This window comes from Caretta caretta, chromosome 7 (assembly GCF_965140235.1).
Source record: "Caretta caretta isolate rCarCar2 chromosome 7, rCarCar1.hap1, whole genome shotgun sequence".
NCBI classification, from domain to species: Eukaryota; Metazoa; Chordata; order Testudines; family Cheloniidae; genus Caretta; species Caretta caretta.
Genome location: NC_134212.1, coordinates 109,557,378 through 109,580,829, shown reverse-complemented (window position 1 = coordinate 109,580,829; position 23,452 = coordinate 109,557,378). Strand labels below are relative to the sequence as shown.

General features: G+C 42.5%; 1 protein-coding gene across 7 annotated transcripts in view; it reads left to right on the top strand.

Annotated features, from left to right (window-relative positions):
- The window catches only part of GRK5 (G protein-coupled receptor kinase 5), a 229,624-nt gene that overhangs the window by 158,287 nt on the left and 47,885 nt on the right, over positions 1–23,452 (top strand). The window lies entirely within an intron of this gene.

The following is a 23,452-nucleotide window of genomic DNA, read 5'->3' as shown; positions in this document are numbered from 1 at the left end:
GAAGGATGGTCTTGAGGTCAAAGAAGAATCATAGAATTACAGAAATGTAGGGCTGAAAAGGACCTCAAGAGGTCATCAAGTCCAGCCCCCTGCACTGTGGCAGGACCAAGTAAACCACCATCGCTGACGTGTTTGTCCACATCTTTTCTAAGCTGTGGTGCCTAGAACTGGACACAGTACTCCAGCTGAGGCACAGTACACAGTACTCCAGACTCACCAGTGTCAAGTAGACCGGGACAGTTACCTCCCATGTCTTACATGCAACATTCCTGTTAATGCACCCCAGAGTGATATTAGCCTTTTTCTCAGCTGAATCACATTGTAGACTCATGTTCAATTTGTGATCCACTATAACCCCCAGATCCTTTACTGATTAGCTAGTTATTCCTCATTTTGAAATTATTCATTTGATTTTTCTTTCCTAAATGAAATACTTTTCACTTGTCTTTATGAAATTTCATCTTGTTGAATTCAGACCAATTCTCCAATTTGTCAAGGTCATTTTGAAATATAACCCTGTCCTCTAAAGCAATTGCAACCCCTCCCAGCTTTGTGTCATTTGTGTATTTTATAAGCATATTCTCCACTCCATTATCCAAGTAATTAATGAAAGTATTGAATAGAACTGGACCCTGGACTGACTCTGAGGGACTCCACAAGATACGCTCTCCCAGTTTGACAGAGAACCATTGATAACTACTCTTTGAGTACTGTCTTTCAACCATTGTGCATCCACCTTATAGTAATTTAATCTAGACCACATTTCCCTAGTTTGCTTATGAGAATGCCATGTGGGACTATGTCAAAAGCCTTACTAAAATCAAGATATATCAAGATTTATTAAATATATTAAGACTCCGGAGTTGGAGTTTCCATCCTGTGTCCTGTCATAATATTTACTCACTTGTCTGTGTTGTGAGGCTTCATTCCTTTAAGATATTAGGTAGAAGGGGTTATAGAAATGCGAAGTTATATTACTTCCTTTGTAACCTAACTCCAGGTCTCCAGAGGTGGGAAATTAGTACCTGCACTAGCCTTAGCCCTTCACTTTGTTATTACTGGAAGAAGATACTGTGTCATTTTTGTTTCTTTTTGGAAATGACCTCAGTGCAACTCCATATGGAGGAGAAAATATTTCCCAGAGGCTAGACTAATTGTGCCACCTCTGCAGATTGGTTACTAGATTTACTAATCCAAATCTCCTCCTTTCTCAAGGACCCTAAGGGCTTGTCTACATTGCCCCCAAAACAGCATTTAGTTAATGCCAACTAAGAACTTTTTTTTGTTCACACCTTTAGAATCTATATGGCGGAGTTACAGTGGGAGAGTGTGCACTGCTATTCACCCCCCACTCACACCCATAGTCCGAACTGCGAGGCAATGTAGACATAGCCTAAATATATCGAGCAGTTGCCCTGATGGGGTACCATCCAAACCAGCAAAGAAGAGCTCTTTTTCATTAGAGGTTTGCATTTCTCTGTTTAATTACCTGCCCATTAAAATAGACAAGTTATCTCAGATTCAAACACCTTCTGCTTACAGATGAACATTTTTCTTCAGCAGGTTTATGTCTGTACTTCAAAGAACCTCACTGTCTTGGTATAAAAATAGTTTGGCATAAAGCTTGATTGATGGAAGAAAATTATAGATGTTCTTGATTTATTTCTTGGAATGATGGTTCAAATTTAAAATCAGAGTAAATTTGTTGCTGCTGCTGCTGCTTTTTGGAATGCAGGATCAGAAGCAAAATCAAACTAAAATGCTGACTCCATATTCTGGCTATTAATTATGATTATTTTTATTTAGATTTCTAAGTAGTTTGTAGTGTTATAGCTGTGCCATGCCCATTAGGATGCAATACATATAATAGATCATCATTATATCATGGGATGCTCATCGCCAGCTTGTAGGCATGCCCACCACAGCCCTGGTTCAGCAGCTCTGCCCACAGCAGCTTGTCTACAGCCTCACTCTGGCTTCCACCAGCCTGGGTTACAACGAGTAAGGTGACCCCAACACACTCCCAGTTCCAAATTTCCCTACAACCGTGTGCCCTGAGTGTCCAGCCCTTACCAGGGCCACTCAGAGTTATAATAAGGTTTGTTGCTCCTTTAAAGGAGACAAAAGCACATTACAGCTTATTAACTTAACTGGGGTAAATACACTCTTCCCTTCAAACACAGCACTGAGCTGGTATATAGTAAAAATAAAACAAATTTATGAACAAAATATACATAGGATTAAGTGAGTTCAAGTATAAGGAATGAAACTAGAAAGAGTTACAAGTATAACAAAATAAAATATATCATCACTCTAAAATACGCTCAGTTACACATATCATAGAAATAACAGGAAGAAACCATTTCCCCAAAATAAATAGACCATACCTCACTACCTCCAAAATCCTCATGTGACTCACACAGCTGGTAGCCTGAAAGGAGATGGGCCTTGCACTGTGTCCTCAGATCAGTAGGGGAAGTAAATTCCAGAGTAAAAGACTGCCTGTTGATAATATTCAGCACTAGCCTCCAGACAATCAAATCTAGGCTGTGCTCACTCAGCACCTCCGGTCAGATGTTGTGGAGAGAGGCAATGCCTCAAATAATCATGACTCAGACTATGATCAAAGTCCACATCTTGAATTGAACTTGGAAGCAAATAGGTAACCAGTGCAGTTCAAGGAGAAAAGTGCTCATATGTTTGCCATGGCTAATACAACAAAGAAGGTAAGTAGCCTCATTCTGTACTGGCTGTAGCCACCAGATAGTCTCCATGTACAGCCCCACTTAGAGGACACTGTAATAATCCAATCCACAAGCCACAAAATAATGTTTCACCAAGGCAAGCTGCAGAGTTGCCTAACCAGATGCAGATAAAAATAGGTGCTTTTGGCCACAGAAGACCGCTGTAATTTCAGGTGTAATTCCAGGTAGATATCCTCCATTCTTCCACCTTACCCTGATGCATTAACATTCCCTCTTTCTTGTTTGAATTAAGCTGAAGCCAGCATACTCACATCCAAGTCCCAGTCTCAGCCAAAACCTGGGAAAACAGAGGCATTGAACTATCTGGCTCTGATGGAAATGAGACTTAGAACTGCATCTACATACTAATGCTGCCTCAACGTAAACTGATTTGTCGTCTTAATTGGTGGTTTCACACGACTGTTGAGAAGAAGAGGAGATCAAATAAATCCTTTTGGGATCTCCATATGAGATCTGTTGTGGCAGAGGAACAATTACCCTAAAACTCTCTAGGGGATACCTGGAAGAGGAAAGAATGGAATCACCTCAGGGTTCTATCCTTTTCCCCAGATAAGGGCCACTGGTGAGTCAACAAAATTTCATGTGCTACTGTATCAAAGGCTGGCAACAGAAACAGCCAGTTTTGCATGGACCAGGCCTTTGTCCATCACTAAGAAGAGACCTCTATCCAAAAATATGAGTGCCATCTCATGCCATACCCAGACAGAATGTCCATCTGAAAGGAACTGGGAAATCTGAAGACTCCAGATGGCTTCAAAGTTGCCTCAGCACAACCTTCTCAGTAGACTTCACCAAAAAGGAAAGACTAAGGGCTGGGCAATAATTGTCTGCTAAGTTAGCTTTGAGAGAGTTTCTTCACTAGTGGCTTGTTTCAGGGAGGATGGCACCTTACTCCCTTTAGGGAAGCTTTAACAATTGCTACAAATAAAGTACTCAACTCTAGGGTGGGCCAGAAAACAAGAATTCTGATTCGTGAAAAATGTTGAGGTTTCAGAATTTCCTTTCATTCCTCATCAGAACAAAATCAAGACCTCTCTTTCTCTTTCAGGTTTTGACCAGAAATTCCACCCTGAAACTCAGAGACCTTTCTAATGAAAGTTTTTTCAAAAACCAATATATTTCCATGGAAAGTTTTGGTTTTGTCGAACTGGCATTTTTCAACACAAGATATTTCTTCTAAAAATTCCTAACTGGTTTTACTCAACACCTTCCTGTTTGATAGAACTAGCCATGAGAGAGATGAGTCCCACTCATAGGGCACAGGCTGAAGCACCTTGGAAGCCTAAAAGGAAAGCAAATTTCTGAAGCTGTGATATGGGTTGATAAAAATGTTCATGTGAATTTTCACAAACATTATTTTCCTGATTTCACTGGCAGGTTGTGTTTTGGCTTTTCATAAACTCATTGATATAATGGAAATGTTTGAGATTTAAGTTCCACCTTGTCTATGGATAGAAAGTCCACAAGAGTAGTCATAGAACAGTTATAACTAAACCCAACACAGCTTTACTTCATTGCCTGGCTTCCTATTGTACCTGACTCCCGCCCTCCCCACTGTAATAGCAGGCAAAGAGGTATACTTACATTAATACTGCTTTTAAATAAGAGCTTTGCATGCCATCTCTCTGCATCATTTTTGTCTTGCTGTCTTTGTGAGAACCACTGTACCCAACTCTACTAAATCATTAGGTCGTTATTTTCTCTCTCTCTCTCTCTCTCTGCAGTGTCTTGAGATACTTTGTCTGAGAGATGCTATATAAAAGCAAATTGATTTGAAATGGCTCTTAAGACATTCTCCATATGCCATTACAGTTTATATTTGGACTCAGCTGGGTACTAAAAATGTTACTGAATCGGATGGCTAATGTGCATTGTTATTCCCATTAATATACTTTACAGAATCCGCAGAACGGTAACTGCAGTCGTTTTCTTATCTGAATTCCTATTCATTCACCTTTCCTTCAGGAAATGCACTGAATAAAGGCCATGTTTACCATTTTTTCCCTTTTCTTCAGGAGGTGAATAGGACAAGGATATAGTTCCTTGTATTCCAGTGAGGGGAGAGCAATGGGTATTTTGTTTAAAAAAAAAGTGCCCTTTGTTTTTACAAACAATTATAGGATAAGGAAGGGAGGGCTTAGTCTTGTGAAGGGGAAATTGGCTCATCAGCAGTGTCTGGCCTTGCATTTGTATACCAGCTAAGGAGTGCTGTGCATTCACATTAGGCTCTGTCAATGATATCAACTTATTTTTAATGTGGATGGGAGGAAATTACAGTTGTATGTTAACCTTTTCTGCTGGGCAAACTTCTCCCACTTGAGTCTAGTGCTCCCAGAGTTTGTATCAGTCACGCACTGCTGTAGAATAAACTTCTTGTTGCACAGCATCATTTTAATCCTGCTATTGAGGGTTTTATTTTCCACTATCAAACACATCCATTGTTGTCTCCTTGAGATTTCTTTTCCCTTCTTGTTTTTTCCACTGGTGACATAAATGCAAAATCAAGGCACTCATCTGGCTGGATTAATCATCTTCTCGGATCACTGCTGCCTTCCAGCTCCCATGAGGAAGACTCACTGTATCACTTTTTAATGATATTGGCTATATCCCATTTATGGAAGGACAGGTCACATCATAATTAGAACTGCACTATAGTTCTGAGACCTCTTGCTATCTCTCTGTTTAGTTATGCTAAATGCCTTGCAGGAAAGATTCAGTAATTACTTTTTGGAGCAGCCATGAATCGAAGTTGAAAGTCACTGGAAATTGATGCTCAGAAGGAAGAAATTAAAGTTCCGATAAAAACAATCTAGAAAGCTTAGTGTGAGACAGAGGCTTAGTGTTCTGAGAGACAAACTTTCTGGGATTGCTTTCTAGAACACTGCATTCTCAAGCAAATCCAGCCAGTTGGTCATATACCCAGCTGGGCTTTCACTTTCCAGTTATATGTCTCAATGGTAACAAAAGAGCAACACCATACAGTACAGTACATTCTCTTTCACTGGATACTGTGTGTGCAGTGTTTGTACAGAACATACCTGATGCATGTCACAGTGGAGGTGGGAGCCTGTACGAAGGGGAGTGGCTCTCTGCAGAGCGGGTTGTAGAACCATTCTGAGACTGCACAAGAGTCCCCTAATCAGATTACCGACAAAGCAGTAAGCACTTGATTTTTGACACAGAAGGGGCATGTGGTGTGGTGTGCCATGTGAACACAACATGCTGCAGGGTTCTGAGAGTGGCCATGGGTATTTACCAGCTCCGAATGTTATTCACAGCAGCTTTTAGAATTATTACAAAACTTTTAGGATGCCAAATACTTTAGGTTAAATCGTGATTTGAATGAAGTCAATGGGAGTTTTGTCATTGACTTCACTGGGGCCAGGATTTCACCCTCTGACTCGATGAATTTGTCGTTCCTTCTTTTTTTGACTTCACTACTATGTAGTGACCATCCAGTGGTGAGTGTTTAACTTGAGCCTCCACCTTGTATCTAGCATAATCAATATATAATCCAGTCTCCAGAGAAATCAATATGTAATTGTTGTTGTTCCAGAGACAGCATAATCAATGTCTCTAGCGATCCGAGTGTCTCAGTCCTAAGGAAGTTGGGAAGTAAACTTTGCAGTGTGCTTTCTGTACAAGCAGATCTCCATAGATTCACATGGATGTTCCCATTTTGGCAAAGGTTCTGAACAGCAGTCCAGTGACCTTGCTACTCAAATTAGTGCTTTATAATCAGGCTTTACTATTAATAAGCATTCTTCCAATTACAGGGGACAAGCTGTAATACTGCGTGTTAGTGGAATCTAAACAAAAAAATTGTACAACTGGTTTGATGAGGAGTTTCTTTGCTCTTGTCTCAGAGTAAATGACATTTTCCCATGGTTTGTTCAAGCCCTGTTCCCTAATACCTTACCCAGTGTTTATAATACATACTCTAGCTAACTAAACACTTAGGACTTCTGGTTCTTGCAATGATGACAAACTGCTGGATATCCTATTGAAAATGATATGGAGTCTGTTCTATTCCACTGTCCTAAAATAAATCTATGGGCATTCCTCTGTGCTCATTTGACGTACACAGGGCTATTCTGGTAGAACACTTTTTCATGTGGCTAAAAGGTTGGGCCAGGTACAATAACTGCACTGCTCACATTTTAAAGAAATGTCGCTTGACTTGTCTTTGTGGCGGGGTTAAATTCTCAGGTTCATATTTTTTGCTGAGCAGACACTTCTCAACAGTTTGTCATGTGTGGTCAGGAAAATCACTGAGATGACTTGGTCCATGGGCAAAGGCCATTTATCTGGCTCAGGTTTGACAGAATTACTCTGGTCTGACCTTTGAAAAATGGAAACTTGTGCCAGCTGAATCATGTCAGCAAAATGTGTACAACTGGACAGCATGTGAGTCATTCGATCTGGGCAGGCCTCACAGGCTGTTAACTCACAGTGACTAGCGTCATGGAGACTGTGTTCTAGCCAGTGTATCCGAGAAGTTAAATAGTTTGCTTTCTAGAGATGTCAGCATTCAATCTGCATGTGTTGGATGTTTAACCAACAACAATTTGTAAAGCTGAATTTTATGGATACACAACATTTACCTAAAGTAACCTCTGCTGCAGTAACCTTTCCTTTATTAGCTAGGAGGGCAGTATGTCCACTCTTTTCCTAAGCCATTATCCCATGGCAGTCATAACTGGCCAAACTGCAGCTTAGGTAGAAGGCAATTCTAGTTTGCCTACCAATATTGTAGCAATGGGCTAAAACTAATCATTTGTCTGAGTTTCTACCTCACACCCAAACCCTGAACTTCTGCACTTCGGATAAAATTGGATCCAATTCCAACAAAAACCCTGGATTTGTTTTTCAAAACCCAAACCCAGCTGACAAGGATTTATAAAATCTAAAACCACCCCTGGCTTTGCCAATCCCCCTGCTCTTCCACTGGGGGAAGATAATCTTCACTTCCCTCCTGAAAATTGTTCTGCAGATGTTATGCACATGACATTGTTCCTCTCGGAATTAGTTGGGTGAAGAAGAGATTCCTACATACTGGACAAAGTTTACAAAGTTGGTCAAAACACTATGATGCCAGTGACTGAAGTAGCCAATTATTATTAATACTAATAATAGTGTACTGTCTGGCAGGGGAATCTGAGAAATGGAGGAGACGCACTTTGTGCCCTCAAAGCATAAGTTTGTCTCTTATTACAGCTTGCTTATTTCTTATGGCGTTGGGTGAAGAGAAGAAGCAAGTTTCCCACCATGGTTGTATAACCCACATAACGTAGATTGGTATATATGGGTCACACATTGACTGGGGAAGCTTGTCCTGAACATCAGAGGTCCTCAGCAGTTCAAATCTCCATATGGGCCAACACTTATAACAACATTGCTGGTGGGGATCATCTATGGGACTTGAACCTAGAATCTCTGGATCTAAAAGCATGTGCGCGGAGGGGTGGTGGTGTTCCACTTCTTGAGTTAAAGGAGCATCTGTGGTAGCTTAAAAGCAGTAGCAGACTGATCAACTGCAGCCAGTAGAAGGAGACAAAAACTCACACAGGGATAATGCAGATTACACTTAGCCTGTTTGTGTTGGTACCTGCCGTCAGTATCCCCCTTAAGAGTGACTGTTAAAGTGAGGTTAAATATGATGCCTTCCTCCTGATTTCTCCATCTAAAAGCTACATTAACCAGATAGCCTTTTATGAATGGGCTTGGCAGATTTACGATGTGAGCTATGAGACTTATGCTCTTATCTGGTAAAATTCGAGTGGGAAAATCAGTTTGCTAATAACATTAGAGTGTTTTGTTTTAACAGATCCAAAAATCACAACAGCATCTCAAGACACTGTTTTTGTCTCACAAGTAATAAATACACAAAATGTATTTAAATGCATTAAAACTTCATTGGAGAAAAATCTCTTTTAAAAAATATATGAGCCTCCAAAAATTCCTTTGATGGCAGGTGGGTTTAAAACATAACCAGCTTATTCATGCTGTGGAACGTTGGCTCTCAAAGCGCTCAACTTTAAATTGTTTTTTTTTAAAGGAAACTACACATGTTAAAAGCACTTGACCTGTATGCCAAGCCTCTGCTTGTAAATTAACTTAATATCATTTAATCAGGCTAAAGCCTGGACCCAATTCAAAATCCTAGCATCGTAATTTAAACATCCTAAAACAGCTGTTGTTTGTCCAACAGATAAAACTGAGGAAGAGCAGAATATGCCACTGTAAACAGCATGTCATCCTGAACAATAAACATCTTTCTTCTCCATTCTCTTCTGATGGCAGTTACTGCGTGTTATCTAACTGGCCGTTCACATGGTACACGTGATCAGGGGACTCCCTTCTTAAAAGGGGTCGGTGTTTGTGTGACTTTTTGTTCTGCTCTCATGTGGGTGTTTCCAGTCTTTCAGTAAAAGTGGCACCCAGCATCCTGTTTTATATTAATTTTACTCATTTCCCAATTGTTTTTAATACCCTCAAATAGCAAGCTGCCTGTAGGGTTTTCATTTCACGTGCGCACACACACTCTCTCTCTTCCTCCCTCCCTCTCAGGATTTTGATCTATTACGTAGTGAAGCTCATTATTAAAGAGGGCCAGAGCCTGCAAACTTTGTGCCCAATGCAACTCCCATTGCAGTTGGGAGCAAGAAATCCTCTGACTTCAGTGGAAGCTGGATCAGGCATCTAATGCACGTGAGCAAACCTTACTCAATGCAAGTGGCTCCAGCGGTGCAGCTTGTAAAGGAAGAGTTACTCACACGCATAACAGTTTCAGAATCAGGTCCTATGTCTGGGGTGAGCTAATTTGGGCAGTGGCCTGTCTGTTTTCCCACTAGAAAGCCGTTAAATAACAGCGAGGTTGTAAATGAGTTTTTATTTTTTTTATGGAACAAATGACATTTGGTTTACCAGAGCAAGCCAAGCTATGACTATTGCAACATAAGGTTGCTTGCTAATGTTTAGACGACTCACCAGTGATGGGAGAATGTCAAAAGGTAGAGAAGTTCCAATAAGCAGCTGAGGAGCTGGGTGCTCATCCAAAACTCTTGAGCACGTTAAACTGAATAGGAAAGCTTGTTAGAACAGACTTTCTCATATTATCTTGTTGCCTCTGTTGCCAGGTCCTGTATGGGAACAGAAATCTGAGCCAGGCACAAAAGAAAAATGATTGTTGATAACAGTTATCTAATTTTTTTTTTAATCAGAAAAATATGTTCAGTTGAACTAGAGATAGACAGGTCAGGTTTGAACTTCTCACAAGTGTCACAGCCTTCAGATCTGGGGTTTGGGTTGGCCTATTTTATGATATGTAGGAGGGTCAGATGACAAACCGGGATTCTAAAATCCAGACTTTCCTAATGGTATTTGATTCTGGGGTTTGTGCTGAGGTCAGGCCAAAATGTAGCAAAAGCAGGAAAATGTAGATTGGTTCTGATTTTCTTCAAACTAAGTGAGGTATACCATGACTTCTTCTCACAGATGTTTGATTTTTGGCTGGAACCTTTAATGTGTGGCTGGAAAATGAGGCTTTTGAAAGAGAACTTTCTATTCTATTCTCTTGTTTAACTTCTTATTTTATCATTATTAACACACATGAGCTTTCCATATAAGTAGTAACAAATCTAATTCATAATCTCAATTGTTACCTTTAAAAGACCTGTTTGTGTTTAATGAATCTTATCATTATCTGTATATCTATATTATTCAAATTCCAAAAATGGTAACCACATATTGTAAAATCTACTTGATCCTGAACAAAAGACTATCTGTCATTTTTTCCCATTGAATAAATTTCTCATACTTTATTTCTCCATGCCACTAATGTTGAGAAATCTGTCCTTTTCCAATAATGAGGTATCACAGATCTAACTTCTAGTAATAATTGTGCTTGTTACACCTTGATACCCCAATATTCACCACTGTCATGTAATTAGGATATGTCTTATACAAAGCATGCTTTGTGAGGTGTCATCCTAAAGTCTTGATCTGTTAGACAGTAATATCTCATTTGATTGTATGTGCTGTCATCGTGTGTGACGTTATGAAGTTTGGCTACGTATGGGTTGCTGAAACAGGTCCTGAAGTTGAAAACACCCACACACAACCTTTCAGGTATGACAGTAAAAAGGCCAAATTATGTTAATGGCTTATTGAGGAAATGCACACAAGCACAAGGATTACCCCAGGAACTGTGTATACTAGAAACCTCTCAGAGATAGCACTACACAATGGGAACTGTTTGACCCAGCTCACAGTAAAAGAGCTTTCTAGCAAGTGGGGAGAAGGTATAAAAGGGGGGAAATGACGTCATGGGGGGACCTCACTCTCCCGACAACAACACACCTGGAAAAACCTGAGGAACAAAGACTGAACTGTGGGAAGTGATGGTCCCAGGCTAGAAGGATTTTTAGTCTGTGTATGGAAACCTGGGAAAGCCAAGGCATCTTGTGCCTTAAGAATCTGCTAGCCTGTTTATCAGGGTGAGAATTTGTTAATTTATATCTTACCTATCTAGTGTGTTAAGCTCAGTTTGCAGGTTTTGTTTATTTACTAAGGTAATCTGCTTTGATCTGTTTGCTATCTCTTATAATCACTTAAAATTTCCTTTTGTAGTCAATAAACATATTTCTTGTTTATAACATAACCCAGTTTGTGCAATTCATATCTGGGGGGACAAGAAGCTGTGCACATCTCTCTCCACATTGAGGGAGAGGGTGAATTTTTATGAGCTTGCGCTGTGCAGATCTTTCTATACAGTGCAAGACAGTATTATTTGGGGTTTATCTCCCAAAAGGAGTGTTCATGTGAGTGCTGGGTGAGTCCTCTCACACAGAGCTGACTTCAGTCGGTGTCTGCAGCTGGGTGTGGCCCTACCTGTGTGTGTGTGCTGCAAGAGGCCAGAGAGCCTAATTCAGCAAAACGGGGAGAGGGAATCCAGGCTGGTGGGGCAGGACAAGCTCAGTGAAACCCCAGTACATCAAGTGACACCCCGGACAAGGGGTCCAACCCGACACAGTGGTGCAGAGAGCAGGGTCATATGTACAGCATGTTGCTCTGAAACACTGGTGGTGATTTTAAGTGAGTTCTAAGTGTGTCGGCTACACAACAGACAAAGTGGTTACTGGTTTGTTATTTTCTGTTTGCTTATTTTGGGAAAGAGAAGTAGGGACAGGAAAAGCAGGAAAAAGAGCAAAAGTGAAGCTACCAAAAAGTTGGAGCTTTACCGGTTGTAAGTAGAAGAAAATGAAAAGATGTAGATAGAGACAGATAGAATTGAAACAGATAGAAATGGATGAGCAAAAGGCTGCACATCAGAGGGCCATGGAATTGAGATAGCTAGAGGCTGAGGAAGCCCGAGAACGGAGAAAACTGGAGGCTGACAAAGAAATGGAAGCAGAAGCAGCCAGGCAGAAGTTAGCCCTGGAACTTAAAGACAAAGAACAGGAGGAAAAAGAAAAAGAGAGGAAGCATCAACTGGCCACAGTGGAGTGGAAGAGACAGAACCCTACACTAGGCCCCCCCCCCTCCAAAAATCCACAAGTGGGAGCGGTTGTGCCCAGCGTACAATGAGTCTGGGGACATTGCTGAATATTTTATCACCTGTGAGAGGCTGTCTATGCTCCATGCAATTCTTGAAGATCAACAGATGACCACTTTGGTTGCAAAATTGACTGGGAGAGCTCTGGACATATTCAATAAGATGCCAATTGGTGATGCTTCCAATTATGGTTAATTTAAGGAATTGGTTTTGAAACAGTTTCAGATTACACCTGAAATTTATAGAGTAAAATTTAGAAGCCTTAAGAAAGGCACTGGATTAAGTAATGTGGCTTATGTGAACCAAATGAGAGATTTACTGGATAAGTGGATGAGGGGAAAAGGTATTACAAACTTTGAAGCAATGTGTGATTTGGTTGCTTAGGAACAGTTTCTGAATATGTCTAATGATGATGTAAAACAGTGTTTATGGGATAAAAAGGTAGAAATGGTCAAAGAACTTGCAGCTTTTGCAGATAATTTTGAACAATCCCAAGCACCTATTAGGAACAAGTCACAGGCAGAGGGGTTCAGGTTTGGTGGGAAGCCAGGTCACCACTTTATCCCTGGGGAAAGGGAGGGTGACCGGGAGGTGAGGCACTCCCATACCTGTCCCAAACCACCCTCAAAAACAGGAGACCCTAGAAGGTGTTTCCACTGTGATTCTGTAGAGCACCTGAAGTATAACTGCCCCAGATAGAAGGAGAATAAACCTCCCCTGTCCCATGTTGGCTCAGTTGTCCTCAGCCTCAAGTCACCGGAGGGTACCCCCATAACTTATCACACCTTCTTGGTGGACACTGGGCCTGGTGAACCAGACAAGGAACTCATTAAGATTGTCAGAATTGATGGCACAGAGTGCCTGGGTTGGAGAGATACAGGGGCCCAGCTCTCTCTGGTTCGATCGAGTGTGGTCTCAGAGGTTAGTATTTTACCTGGGCAAATGGCCAGCATTAAGGGGGGTGGGGCCGGAAAGGTTCCCAGTACCACTAGCAAAGGTTCATGTAGAGTGGGAAGGTTTGGAAAGCGATTTACTTGTGGGGATGCTAGAGGACATCCCAGTGGACATGTTGGTAGGGAACGATTTTTTCCACAAGGCCAGGACTGTTGGTGTGGTAACTCGCAGCATGAAGGAGTGTTGTGTAGGGTTCCCAAAGTGGGAGGACAGGTTGTTGCCTGCCAGTGAAAGGGCTGTTCCAGCTGGTAGCTGCAGGTCTGATGCAGCTGAGCCAGTAATAGATCTTGCCCTAGGGAGCATGGAAGGGTGTGTCTCAGAGAGAAGCCCGGAGAAGGGTATTTGAACCTTAGAATCCACAGAGGAGGGGGGTGAGGGTTCCTTTGGCACTGCAGTGCAGGGTGGCAGCATGCTTCCAATTGAGGGAGAGGTGGAATCGGGCCTTTGCCCAACTGAAAGCAATAGGTCCCCAGGACTCGGGGCAGGATAGATGTTGTCAGTGTCTAAGGAAGTTATCCCAAGTATTAGCCACAATATAAAGAATTAATACTAATAATAACACAGCTGCAGCTCATGCTCTTATCCACTCCCAATGTCAATTCCTATATCTGTGATATGAAACAAAAATATTCTGGAACTATGAAGCCTTGTGCTCAGCTGGCTTGCCTCAGCCAGACCCAGATGACTCTGTGGTAGGAAAAGAAAACCCAGCTGTCGGTTACTTAAACTGATGCCGCTGCTCATGATCTGAAACTGACTGTTCTCTACAAATGCAACTTGCTCTGAAGGTCAGGGGAAAAAAGATGTATTTTCGAACGTCTTTGTGCCTTACCAAAGAGACCAATGAAATGTGTGTGCGATGGGACAGTACTGGAGCCTCTTCTCTCATGGGGGTGACACACATCTGATCCACGCCATGCCGAAACACAAACAGTCTCTAGAATACCTCTCTTCTGCCTCCTCTCTGACTGCACTCTCCTCTCCTCTTCTGCCTTTCTCACCTTATCCCCCTCAATCTGTCCCTCACTAGCTCACCCACTCCACAAGCCCTGCTTACCTCTTCCTACCCTGTCAGTCTCTGGGTCAGATTAAATCTTGGTTTATGCTGGCCTTTCCCGCCCACTGGGGTGGGAGTGGAGAGTGCAGTTGCAGAAAGTGGCTGTACACCTCTCCCCCGCCCCCAGCCAGCTTTGAGCAGGGGGTTGGACTAGATGACTTCCTGAGGTCCCTTCCAAACCTGATATTCTATGGTTCTATGATTCCCTGCCTAGCCGAGTTATGGAGAGTCAGAATATCCCCATTGCAGGGGCATCAGTGGAGCCTCCAGTGGAAATACCATCTGCCCTCTCCTGGAGTGAGTCCCCCCTGGCAAACAGAAGGCTGGCCTTGGCGGCACCTCCCTGTGCAGCGCGTGAAACCAGCTCACTATCTCTGCTCCCCAACTCCAGACATATTCATCTAATGCACTTTCTCCCACCCTCCTATACTATCACATACACTGGTGCTGCCCTCTGCCAACATCAGAGACCTTGCATTCATCTTAGAAGCACTCAGTCCATTTTCTTTCCAATCCCTTCCCTGATTGCAGGACCTCTCATCACCACATTCATATGACTTACAGTGGGGGCAAACTTAAGCACCACTAGGCATCATTAACCGCATCCTATAATGGCTGTACCTTTCAGAAACATCTGGAAGTGGATATGGGATGCAGCAGCAGCAGAATTGGTATTGCATGCCAAAGGTTTGCTAGTATTGACAGAGACTGTTGCTTTCGGTGCTGCAGAGCGGTGAGAGATATGCAAATATGCAGATCAAATGAAGCCACAGGACAGTTGGACAGTTATTTTTTCCAGGTTCTCTTAGACACATGACCATTCTGATCACATCATGCTATAGGACATTCGCTTTTCATCTGAAACTGTTCCTTTCAGAGCTTTCATACCTCTTCTAATTTTTAGTCCACGTAGAGAATTTGCAAATCGTTTACACATGGAATGTTGGTTGCCCACATCTGAAAATATACACATCGTTAAGTCATAAGTGCTTGGATCTGGAGACAGCTTAGGAAAAGTTATGGCTTGACCTTTTGTCCATGGACTGAACCATTTTTAATTAATTTTAGACTAGTTTGTCGTGGAATGTTTTCAGAAACTGAAACGTAACATATGCTGAACGTTATTTGTTTTATACAAGCAACATTTAAAATAACACATAATGATTCATCATTGCAGCCTGTCTGAAACTTGCCAGCAGTGTAACCATATTTATGATCAGAGAGCTTGCATGCAATCAATACTATTAAAAAAAGATATTCTTTTTCCTGTCTAGCTTTGCTTCTACCTCAACATTCATGTTTTAAGGTTCTCTGAAGAGTGGCATCCACTGCCCTAGAGCGAGTATGGGATGGAGCCTGTATTCCTGGGTTCAATTCCCTATGCTGCCACTAACATACTATGTGACAATGGCAAGCTATGTATAGTCTGATTTTCAGACGTGTTGGAACACCCACAACTTCATCTTACTTCAGTGGGACTTCTTTATTTTACTAGGTGTTGTGGATGCTCAGCACATCTGAAAAATGGGGGGCTTATTAACTTCTCTGTGCTCAGTTTACTGATCTGTAAAATGGCAGTAATAATAATAATAACTAGCTTTTATATAGTGGTTTTCATCAGTAGATGTCAAAGTGTTTTGCAAAGGAGCTCAGTGTCTATCCCCATTTCATAGATAGGAAAAGTGAGGCAAAGAAAGGTAAAGTAACTTGCCCAGTTTCATCCAATGGGCCAGTGGCAGAGCCATGAATAGAATGCAGGTCTCCTGAGCCCCAGTCTGGGACTCTACCTTCTAGGAGACATTGCCTCTGCAGGGTGTGGCTTAATTACTTAGTGCATCTTAAGTGCTTTGAGGTTCTTAGATGAGAAGCATTGCACAACTGCAAAGTATTAATTATTACTATTTATGGACTAAGAAATTGTTGTTGTTGGTTAAAAAGTCAGTCTGACCCAGATGAACAAGAAACTTCTGTTATTCACAGAACAGGTTTAGGACCCAAGCCTTGCTAACTAGAAACTTCCAGACATAGCCTTCCAGCTCACTACATCCCGACCAAAGTTTCCATGTCTTAAACGAAAAGTAGTACCACATTTAGCAGTTCCCTATCTTAAAGGAGCAGTAGCACATTTAACACATCTTAACAAAGTAATATAATTATTAGGGAAATGAATACTCCAATCACAACCATTTACTGCTGAAGTGCCTTACCCAATACTTCTGAAGGGTTTGACCAGTTGGCAGAATGACAAGATGCCATGTGTATTACACAGGTTCCCATGGAAAATATCTCCTCATCATAGAAATATTACAGATATCGTGACAAAACAGATAGAGATGAAGGGGATAATTTGTTTCCTTTTTTGTTCAGTAGATAACAAATAATGAGTCTTAAATGGCTGAGTGAAGCGCCCTGTAGCAGAACATTATGGCACTGTCATAAAAGGCAAGTTTACATTTTAGAGCACAATGATACAAGGTGACATTTAAAATAACAGGTAATGGGGACTTCAGAATCATCTTGGAAGCTTTCATCAGAGTCTGAGCTTCCCTTCAGTACTTGCACAGTGAGGTATCTCAGTGCCTGTTGACCTTCATATGCAGATGTACACAAACACAGCAATATATAGTGCTTTTTATTTTGGTTAAAAGTCTGGTAAAAGCGATTACCCTTTCGACTTCGATTAAACCGTCTAGTCAACAGGTGTAGTTTGATGAGTTTCATTTTTATTGGATCAACTCAATAGCTTCATGCTCTGCCAGAGTCTTAGGACATGATTCTGATCTGAATTACACCTGTTTCCCTGGAGTTACTCCTGATTTACATTGGTGCAAGTGAGATCAAAATCAGTCTTTTAGCATTTGAGAAAATGTAGTAGTCATTAGGGAAAATGCATTACTATGCACTGGTAGGGTGACCCAGTGTCTGGTTTTCGACCAGAACACCCAGTCAAAAAGGGACCGTGATGGCTTCGGTCAGCACCACCGACCGGGCCATTAAAAGTATGGTCAGTGGTGCTGCGGAGCTAAGGCAGGCTAGTCCCTACCTGTCCTGGCTCCGCACTGTGCCCCAGAAGCATCCATCAGGTCTGGCTCCCAGGCGGAGGACTGTGGGGCTCCACGCGCTGCCTCCACCTCGAGCACTGGCTCCGCTCTCCCATTGGCTGGGAACCGTGGCCAATGGGAGCTGCAGGGACAGTGCCTGTGGGCAAAAGCAGTGCGCAGAGACGCCTGGCGTACCTCCGCCTAGGAGCCGGAGCTGCTGGCTGCTTCTGGGGCACAGCGCGGTCCACGGTGCCAGGACAGGTAGGAAGCCTGCCTTAGCTGCCCCACTGTGCCACTGACTGGGAGCCACCAGATGTAAGCCCACGCCCCAACCCCGAGCCCCAACCCCAGAGTCCTTTCCTGAATACCAAACCCCTCATCTCTGACCCCACCCCAGAGTCTGCACCCCCAGACAGAGCCCTCACCCCCCCTGCATCCCAACTCCCAACCTGGAGCTCCCTCCTGCACCCCAAACCCCTCCTCATCCCCAGAGCCTGTGGCCCCAGATGGAGTCCTCACCCACCCTGCACCCCAACCCCCTGTCCCAGCCTGGAGCCCTCTCCTACACCCTGAACCCCTGCCCCAGCCCAGTGAACATGAGTGAGGGTGGGGGAGAGCGAGCCACTGAGGGAGGGGGAATGTAGTGAGCAGGGTCAGGGCCTCATGGAAGGGGGGGCAGGGGACATGGTCTCGGGAAGGGGTGGGGCTAGGGTGTTTGGTTTTGTGTGATTAGAAAGTTGGCAACCCTATGCACTGGTTATGTCTGTTCAGGCTTGTGGGGGTGGGGGTTGCGGGGATTTTTTTTTAAATACAAGAAAAACATAAGAGCTTAGAGATTTAACAGAAGAGCTTGAATCACAAGATTCAAGATGTATGGTATTAATCTATACCATCCAGATTTGCTTTTGGTAAATTAATCTCACGGCTGCTTAAGAACATTTCATGTATACAGAAGTGATGCATTGGAGAGTAGGATGAAAGCCAAATCTGCTTTTACAGTCTTTGCCCATGGGATCCTGGGAGAGTGGCATGAAATAAGTGCCATTGAGCACTTTTCATAGAAATCATGCAAGTTGTTCATGCTCCTTCTCATCCAGGGAAGAATCAACTGTGTTCTTTAGTCAGCCAAGGCGTTAGTCTTGTGAACTTTCAGTTGCTAGAACCCAAATGCTTGTTTCTTGCCTTCATAAGAGTTACTACCTATTTGTTGTTCTCCAAAGCAAAAGTAAGGTTGTGTGGGTTGTTGGTGGGCTTTTTTTGGGGGGGGGGCGTGCTCAGGGGGGCGGTGTTTTGTTTATTTTTAATTCCAGTCAATGTGAATATGTGTTGAATTGCAAGAGCTAAGAAAAAATGACAGGGTTGTTTAAGAATTCTGATGGACACGTTCAGTCTATCATTGTGAGGTATGAAATCATAAGAAAAATCTAAGAAATTATGTCAGTCTATATTGTATATAGCAGACTCTTTGGGACTATAAGGTGTACAGAAGAGTAGGCTACACTAATTGAGTTGGAATGGTCCCTTTGGCTTTAAGCCTCTGGTTTTGAATGGTTTCAAGGGCTGCCCAATTACACAACTTGTTTTCATAGACATACAATACCTCAGAAAATGAACTGCAGATGAAAAAAAATGTATTTTGTTAAAGAAAATTAAATGGTCTAGTAAAACTGTTTGCACTATATACTGGGCTCCAGTCCATCCATATGTTTCCTTTTAAAAAGTGCAGAATGTTAGTGTTTTTAGATGCCTTTACTTCCATTAATATTGTTCATTTGCTGTTGATTTGTTAAGAGGGGAGGAAAGAGAAGAGCGATTCAAAGGTCAGTTGCGAGTGGTTTTGAAAAATTAAGCATTGACTATGTCTCTCATGAACTTGGGATGGAAAAGGGCAATTAACTGTACTTATAAATAGTTCTCACATTCTTTTTTCTTCCCTTCCTTCTCCCCTCACTTTATCCCAAATTCAGTATCCTCACATATTAAAATGGTTCTTAAAATTGTGCTTATGATTTTTTTGAAAGTGTAATATCCTAATATCATTACTGTTAATCATGTTTATTACAGTAGTGCCTAAGAGCCAAGCAACAATGAGGTTCTATTGTGCTTGGCACTGTACAAACATGGTAGCAGACAGTCCCTGTCCCAAAGTGCTTGCAATCTAAATAGACAAAACAGAGAAAGGGTGGGAGGAAGACTTATGACACACAAGCAGCATAACAATGTGATGGCAGCAAACATTGTTAGTTCTGATTCTCTTTTTTTGGGGGGGTGGGGGGTTAGTTCAGAGGAGATGAGCTAAATGGAAAGGGAAGTGAAGGGAGAGAGGATGTTAAAGGGAAGGGTGTGAGGGGGAGAGAGCAGGGAAGGGGAAGGTACAAGAGGCAGGTGTGGAGTGAAGCTGAGGTGAAGAAATTGGGAGGTAAGAGAAAAGGGAGGGTTGGAGCAAACAGCCAATCAGCACAGAGCAGAGAATGGCCAGTCAAAACTACAATGTATCAAATGTACAAAGATCCCTAGCCTTGGCTGCTTCTATCACTGCTCCTACTGGCTGGTTGCTATCTGAAGTTTTACTCCAAGAAAGGTGAGGGTGGAGAAGGTGCACCTGGGTCATACTTTCACCAGAGTGTGTGTGAGGGGAGAGAATGGTGGTCCCAGCTGGGCCCCATTTTGTAATGCACTTTGGTCTCAGACAAAATGTGATGTGTTCAGTGCCATAACATTAACTTGATCCCAGACAGAGGAGGAGAAATGGAGAGCATGGCTGTATGATTGGGGATGGAAAAGGAGCCAAAGTGTTCTAATGAATGCTTAAAGCTCTGCACCTATAGCTGTATTTTGGCACTTAAATAAAAGCCTTGTTTTCCGGTGCTGAATGCCTGCAGGTCGCATAAAATATTGATCCCACAAAAACCCAGGGGAGATACAGATGCTCAACACCTCTACGAACCAGGCCATTTTTATTAGCTGTCTAATTATGGACAGGAATGTTTTAACATGTGTTAGATCATTGCCTCTCCCTTCAGCTCTGCTAACCACATCCAACTAATACATTCTTAAACACAGCTGTCTTTGTCTACACTAGGTAGTGAGTGGGGGTTAACCACATGTTAATTAAAACATGTAAGTTAACATGTTTTCTAATGCAGCTTATAGAATCATAGAATATCAGGGTTGGAAGGGACCTCAGGAGGTCATCTAGTCTAACCCCCTGCTCAAAGCAGGACCAATCCCCAATATTTTTTTAATTTTTTAGCCCCAGATCCCTAAATGGCCCCCCTCAAGGATTGAACTCACAACCCTTGGTTTAGCAGGCCAATGCTCAAACCACTGAGCTATCCCCCCTGCCCCCGCCCCCAAGACTCCTGTTAACTTCAGTAGTCTTTGGATCAGGCCCTGGACAAATATTCTTAAATGCCTTAGAATTTATATTATATTTTGTTTCCAGTTCGTTCACTGTCATGCCTCCAGTCAGTCATATACATACAAATTTTCAAAATTGGATGCCTAAATGTAGAGATCTCAATCCATATTTAAGCGCCTAAATAAGTGGCTTGATTTCTCATGGTGCTCTGCACACCGCAGTTCCCATTGCCTTCAGCGAGCTCTCACGATGAGATTGTACCTGTTTCCTGATCCGTTCAATGAGTGCAGTAATACTTGTTTGTTGTAGTGCAGTTTGAGGTCCTTTGATGAAGTCTGATGTCATTATTTAGAAGTTCTTCTGTTGAGTTAAATGTTCATATTACGTCAATGGGCCCTGTTTGTAGCACTTGGTCCTATTCAGTGTCGCCTTGCAGGCCTCAAAAAGAACAGGAGGACTTGTAGCACCTTAGAGACTAACCAATTTATTTGAGCATCAGCTTTTGTGAGCTACAGCTCACTTCATTGGATGCATGCAGTGGAAAATACAGTGAGGAGATTTATATACACAGAGACCATGAAACAATGGGTGTTACCATACACACTGTAATGAGAATGATCAGGTGAGGTGAGCTATTACCAGCAGGAGAGAAAAAAAACCTTTTGTAGTGATAATCAAGGTGGGCCATTTCCAGCAATTGACAAGAACGTGTGAGGAACAGTGTGTGTGTGTGTGGGGGGGAAATAAACATGGGGAAATAGTTTTAGTTTGTGTAATGACACATCCACTCCCAGTCTTTATTCAAGCCTAAGTTAATGGTGTCCAGTTTGCAAATTAATTCCAATTCAGCAGTCTCTCACTGGAGTCTGTTTTTGAAGTTTTTTTGTTGAAGAATTGCCACTTTTAGGTCTGTAATCAAGTGACCAGAGAGATTGAAGTGTTCTCTGACTGGTTTTTGAATGTTATAATTCTTGACGTCTGATTTGTGTCCATTTATTCTTTTACGTAGAGACTGTCCAGTTTGGCCAATGTACATGGCAGAGGGGCATTGCTGGCACATGATGGCATATATCATATTGGTAGATGTGCAGGTGAATGAGCCTCTGATAGTGTGGCTGATGTGATTAGGCCCTATGATGGTGTCCACTGTAACTATTTCACACCTGGGGACAATGTATACCTTCAAATCAGCGGCACTGCTATGGGTACCCGCATGGCCCCACAGTATGCCAACATTTTTCTGGCTGACTTAGAACAACGCTTCCTCAGCTCTTGTTCCCTAATGCCCCTACTCGCGCTACATTGATGACATCTTCATCATCTGGACCCATTGAAAAGAAGCCCTTGAGGAATTCCACCATGATTTCAACAATTTCCATCCCACCATCAACCTCAGCCTGGACCAGTCCACACAAGAGATCCACTTCCTGAACTCTACAGTGCTAATAAGCGATGGTCACATAAACACCACCCTATACCAGAAACCTACTGACCGCTATACTTACCTACATGCCTCCAGTTTTCATCCAGACCACACCACACGATTCATTGTCTACTGCCAAGCTCTACGATACAACCGCATTTGGTCCAACCCCTCAGACAGAGAAAAACACCTACAAGATCTCTACCAAGCATTCTTACAACTACAGTACCCACCAGCTGAAGTGAAGAAACAGATTGACAGAGCCAGAAGAGTACCCAGAAGTTACCTACTACAGGACAGGCCCAACAAAGAAAATAACAGAATGCTAATAGCCATCACCTTCAGCCCCCAACTAAAACCTCTCCAACGCATCATCAAGGATCTACAACCTATCCTGAAGGATGACCCATCACTCTCACAGATCTTGGGAGATAGGCCAGTCCTTGCTTACAGACAGCCCCCCAACCTGAAGCAAATACTCACCAGCAACCATGTTGCTCTCCAGAGAAACCCTGTGGCTGATCTGAGTGGTTATAATGAACTTTACAGGCATTCCACCCAACCTTCTTGGGCTAGACATATGGAAGGAAGGAGGAAATCTTCCACCGAGGACAAAAACATCAAGCATGTTCTACTGATTTTATTAAAATGCTAAACTCTGAGCCTCCATTGCCCAATACAGTAGACTGCAGCCCTGTTTAAAAATACTCCAGCAGAGCACAGAATATGCTTCCCTGTTGTAATCAGGAACGTATTCTCATTTCAGCAGAGAAAAAAAGAAAGATTTCATTTAGCTTCCACCAAGCTGGGGATTTGCTCCTACTTACTCCTGTCCCCTTCTCCTTTGCGTCCACTGTTTGCTCAATTATCACTGCAATTTATTACAATACTTGTCAGGATATCTCAAACCAAGCGTGAGCTACCCAGGCCATCTGGATAGAAGTGAGTGGTTAACTGCCTTGATCCTCCCACTCAGCACCATCTGGTGGTCATGGTCACGGATGAAAAGTTTTTCTTTACTAAGTGTTAGGGCTCCTCCTGCATGTATATTGAGAGGGTTTGATTGATACATATGGCTGGGGTCTCGAACGGAGGTAGGTGCTCAAATCCCACTGATTTGAATATGGAAGGGGTGGTCTTCGTGTAAATAAGCACAGATGCAAATAAGAAGGTGAATGAAATATAGCTATAGTGATAGCTATAGATCGATGGATAGATTTCATTCAAATGTTATAATTACACAGTTTTCTTATCAATATGCAAATGTATGAAATGTCTCCAAAAACAAGTCCCTT